Raw genomic sequence first — 6,000 nt, forward strand, 5'->3', positions numbered from 1 at the left:
TACACAACTGATGTATGTATGGATTGTGATAAGAGTTGTGTGAGCCCCTAATAAAAATGATTAAAAAAAAAAGAAAGAAAAAGAAGTGGATATGCTGCCTCTGAAGTGTGCAATAGGTATGTCCATAGGTCGATGAATGGATTTTGAGCTCCCATTTAAACCCTAATCTGAGAACAATTACTTCTTATGATATGGCCCTGCTCAATATTTACCTGCATGAAACGATCACTAAAGATATAGGTGCTGTAGCCAAGTGAAGAAATCAGATTGTGTCAGAAAGGATATTATCTGAGCTCTTAAAGGCTTGTCTTACAACAAGCAGCCATCTAAGAAAAGTGTCAGCTAAGCCCTCACAAAAGAAGCACACCAGTCTGCTTGTTTGTGAAAAATAAAATCCATGATCAGAGAAAAGGACTGGATTAGATCTTAACTTCTGAGCACGAGGTTTGCAGAAAGTTATGGATTATAATGAAAGTTCAAAATCCATTGCCAAGTTCCCACAAGGATTACGCCTCTATTGAATTCCTCTGGCCATTGACCACGAATGTGGATTTTCCTGCTCTCCGGCTGAATGCATAGAAAGTAGATAACTTTCACCCTCCTGACCAGTCCAGAGAGGGGCTGTCTCATTAAGGAGTTTGCCTTGGTGTGTGTCTTCGATATGGACTGACATACTTGGCACCCATAATCATGAGTCATGCCCTGGCACCATGGGCAGAAAGCTGTGGCCCAATCCTGTAAACTCTTCTATCTAACAGATTGTGTGCATCCCCAGTCATGCTTCCATTCTTGCTTCTGTAGACCCACCTGTGACTGTGGTACAATAACCTTCCACCAGCCATGCTTTCATGATGGTTTCCTTCCTGTCTCATGTCCATGTTCAGTATCTGGATGTCCACGTACCCTTGACCACCATTTCAACATAATCTTCATGGTCTGCTTCAACCCGATGATGTCTGTATCTTTCTCTTCTCTTTGCACTCCTTAAAAGTTAATAGATGTTCTTCTTCAATTATATTTGAGAGTTGACATCTCTTTTGTACTCAAGTGAGGATTTACATTTTCATATAAATAATATATAAATCAGCATTAATAAATCAAGCTTAGAAGCAACAGAGCCCACATGGAAGAAGCACACCAGCCTATGTAGCCACGAGGTGTTGAAGGGATCAGGTATAAGGCATCACCAGAACAAAAAATCTTACCATAGTGAATGATGGGGGGAGTGCGGAGTGGAGATCCAAAGCCCATTAGTAGGCCACTGGAGATCCCCTTGCAGAGGGGTCTCGGGGAGGAGATGAGCCAGTCAGGGTGCGATGTAACAACGATAAATACAACTTTCCTCTAGTTCCTAAATGTTTCCTCCCGGCTCCCACTACCATGACTCGAATTCGACTTTGCAAGTCTGGCTAGACCAGAGGATGTACACTGTACAGATAGGAACTGAAAATACAGGGAATCGAGGGAGGATGAGCCCTACAAGACCAGTGGTGTGAGTGGCGAAATAGAGAGGGTAGAGGGAGAGTGGGTAGGAAAGAGGGAACTGTATGTGACCTCCTCCCTGGGGGACAGACAACAGAAAAGTGGGTGAAGGGAGACGTCGGACAGGGAAAGATATGACAAAATAACAATTTATAAACTATCAAGGGCTCATGAGGGAGGGGGGAGCACGGAGGGATGGGAAAAATGAGAACCTAATGCCGGGGGTTTAAGTGGAGAGAAAATGTTTTGAGAATGATGTACAAATGCGCTTTACACAATTGATGTGTGTATGGATTGTGATAAGAGTTGTATGAGCCCCTAATAAAATGATTTTTTTAAAAAATCAATACTAGGGGAATACAGGTGCTCATGTTGTTGTCAGACTGCAAGGGGGTCCAGGAAGCCTGGCACTGCGTTAGCCAAAAACAGAGACTAGGCTTATTCAAGAAATTCTGAATTTATTCCTGCAAGCTTTTGAGGAAGGAAAACATCCAGGGTTTTCCTGTGAGTTGTTTCAGAGTTTAGTCCTGACCCTGCAAGTTACTGTTCAAGAACAGAGGTGTGTGTGTGTGTGTGTGTGTGTGTGTGTGTGTGTTTAATGGTTACAGAAAGAGGTTAACAGGTTTCTACAATGTTCCAGGATACAATTGATACTCTTAGAAAGCAAGTTTTGCAATGATAATTAGGAAATTATCTATTCCTACATCTCTCCAGGGGCCATTATACCACTGTCCCCTGAAGCTTCACATACCACACACATGTTTATCTGAATTGGGAGGTTAGTACAAGTCTGGCTACTTATCTTAATGACCTTGTTAGCCTCCTTTCTGAGTTCGAACATCCCAGCTAACTTAAAAGGACTTTTTACTGTAAGGGAGGGGGTTGTTACATTTTGGATTTTTAAAAGTCTAAATCTAAAATTATGTTACATATTTAGTATTGATTAACAGCAGGAGAACTCTTCCACTTCTGTACATCAATATGTTCTTTTATTCTTTTTAATGCTTCAAATGTTTCCTTAGAATTCAAATAAAAAGTTGTACATTTTGTTCCAGCACACTATGTCCAGTGATTATATGAAAAACAATAACAAAAACCAGCAGAAAACATACATAGAAAATAAGAAAGTTATATGGAAAATGGATTTCCATCCCTTTTTGAAGATGTCATCTAGGAAGAGGGGAACATACTGCTTTTCAGAATTGATTTTAAGCAGCTGTTGCCTGAGTGACTACAGCTCAGGCACTCCTGGAGTTGCTGATGAACATTGTCTTATGTAAATTAGCCAGTTGCAGATCCTTTCATTGCTATGACTGTTCTTTTGGAGCCTCAAACCCACATATTCTGATTGCTTGCACTACGACTTTAGACAACTGATTAAGTTCTCTTGGAGGTGAAGTTCAGGAGCGAGAAGGTCAAGGACTTAATGAGTGACTTAATGAAAGCAAGAAGAGCTGGTGGATACTCCCTCATTAAATAGCTCCCAGAGCCACTTCCAAAGAAGGTGCAAGGGGAAAACAACGCACAGGGACAAAAGAAGAATAAAGTACAAAGGTGTACACCAGTTGTGGATAAAGTCTCAAATAAAATAACCATGAATATTCATATCCTCAAAAATGAACCCAATTATGATACTAATGAAGCCTAATTTGGGTTGGTGTCCTCTGGCAGGCAAAGTGCCACTTGAAAGACATAGCCCTAAACATTTTACAAACAAAGGAAATCTCCACAAGAAGACCTAAGCAACACTTGAAGGAACGTGGAACCCTTCTTTATCCCTATCTCTTTTCATTCACCCTTTCTTACCGGCCTAAATTTATTCATTGGAAAAACCTCATATACTTGGGGTTCCCCAAACTAGACAGCTTTATGAGGATATTTTCCTCCTGGGGATTGGCTGATAGGTTTATCAGTCTAACATTTAACCCATAGCATCAACTAGGCTCTATGGAGTGCTTAGTAGGCACTTAGTAATTTATTAGCTCTGGAGCTAATAGACAGGTGAATAAGATTCCTCTCTAGGATGCCATTTCCTACATGTCATAGATATATAATCATTTGTCAATTTGAGGATTAAGAATGTAGGGGTGGAGTCTAGCTTATCAATCAGATCATAGCCAATGAGGCCTCTGTGTGGGCGTGGCCTTCTCCGGAGAATTCTGGGAAATCTGATAATTCCTCCTTGGAGGGTGGAGACACTTCTCTATCTCTGACACTCCCTGGGAGACACTGCAAGTGACAAGACACATGGAACTACACTAATGCCCTAAGTTGGAGAAGCCACATGAACCTACCCTGATGTAACCAGACCTCTGAAGCCGGAGAAGCCACATACAAACCCCTGCCAGCACTGAGGTGCTTACAACACCCCTGGATCCAAAGACCCACTTGGCCTGTGATCATCCTGCATTCATCATCATTGCATGTGTTTCATGAGTCTGAAGAGAACTTTATAAATTGGTATCAGACATATGGGCAAGTATAGGACTTATGGACTTGGACTGAACTGGGCTGGGATGTTTCTCAATGTTCAATTCCTCTTGTATATAAATCTCTTTCTTATACACATATGTGTGTCCATGGATTTGTTTCTCTAGTCTACCCAGACAAACACACTACATTTCAAAATAAAGCCATAAGATTTGATTAGCATAACATTCTGCTAAGTAAAGGCACTATATGAAAATTCTTATTTTATAAAGGAAAAATGAATAGTAATTATTTTCATTAAAAAATAATCCTTAATTGAACAAATTCACCATGGAAATAATTCAAGTGCCAATTTGCTATCCAAATTTAATAAGAACTTATATAAAATGGGGGAGAATATTTGTTACAGAGTGCTTGCACCTTTTCCTCTAGAAAATTTACTTTTGTTATGTTCATACTTTGATAACCCTTTGGCTGGGGAACAAAACTTATACACTCATATTGCTCATACAGATCGGACATTGCAGGCAGCCTGCAGTGAGTAAACCAATTCAAGAGACAGACAGACTAAAGAACAAGAGTATTTATTGAATACTTGTGGTGTAATTTTTACCCATTCAGCTGCTAAACACAAGGTCAGCAGTTTGAAACCACTAGCCAGCTGGAGGGTGAAAGAGGAGGCTATCAACCGGGTCAAAAGCTGCAGTCTCAATCTCACAGCGGCAGTTCTACACCACCCTGCAGGGTTGCTATGAGTCAAAACTGAGTCCATAGCAGTGTGTTTTATTTTGGAATACCAGAAGGGAGAGAACAGACTTTGTCCAGGAAATTCTGCTTTCTTGAGCACCAGGTCAGGCATGTTTTCTAGTTAAGGTTTGGGCGAAGAGATCATGTAGAGCAATCCGACAGGAGATAGACTGTCAGGTTTTCAGATCATTCTCTTTGTTTGGAGGTGGGTGTCCACATTCAAACTCCAGGCATTGTTAACAAATGCTGTTCTTCTAATGGAGGTGGTTTAATTTTTAACTTCTAAATTAAAGCAACACATATTTATGAATTTATCAGGAATTCTGACAGACGTGTAAGCAAAACAAAAGAAAGAAAAGTACTCGAAGCCCCAGTGAATCGCTGGGGACCATGCTGGCATTAACACCAACCTATTTCAATACATAACTGTTTTTAGAAAGATGCGTCTTTGAAGCTTTGCTTTGTAGAATGAGATTTGTGTGACTGAGGCAGAGCTGGATTACTTAAAACAATAAAGAAGATTACAGAAGCTTTGGGTAATAACATTGGGGAGAAATAAATGGCTATCAGCTATCATAACAATGCATAGCCTCGGAAACCCAATACAGTGTCCCTGGAGTTGCAATTAACTGTATAGTAGTGGGTCTGGAGGCTGGAGAATAACATAGAACATAAAAGAGATTGAGTATTGGGAGAAGACATGATGAAAGGAGAACCAAGTTTCTGTAGTGAGGAATTCGGGACAATGAGTTCTGTGGCCTGTCATTACTACATAAACTTCTTTGGGGAGGTTGGAAAATTTGGAAGCTTTGATTCTATCCTCAAAGCAAGTATAGATTATATTAGAGAGAAATGCAGTATAAAATGAGTGCACACATCAAAGAAAAATTATTTATACTTTGATCAATTCATGAACTATTGATTCATTTAAACACCTACCAATGGCATACATAGAGAGGTTCTATAAATAAACAAATAAAACAAAATAATTGTTTTTGTAAGACTGATAAGCATGATCATATATAATCATTGAAGTGATCTTTAGAAGACAGATAAATGTATCAGTTTAGAAGACAGATAAATGTATCAGACAAAATTGTAGAACATCAAAGAAAAAACTCATGCTTTGTAAGGTGGTCATCATAGAAGATGTGACATTAAATTTTATCCCAATAACAGAGTTGTTAACCACACAACTGATGAACTACAGGCATTAAAATGGAGAGGGTGCACATAGGAAAATTCTAAATGATGAGAACATCATTCAGTAAAGTAAGAGGGTAAGAAAGATTGTATAGTTAGAGATATGTGAGTGATTATGTAAGCTTGGAATAGATAATA

Source organism: Echinops telfairi, unplaced genomic scaffold (assembly GCF_000313985.2).
Source record: "Echinops telfairi isolate 266 unplaced genomic scaffold, ASM31398v2 ScPeMD7_23;HRSCAF=83, whole genome shotgun sequence".
Lineage (NCBI taxonomy): Eukaryota > Metazoa > Chordata > Mammalia > Afrosoricida > Tenrecidae > Echinops > Echinops telfairi.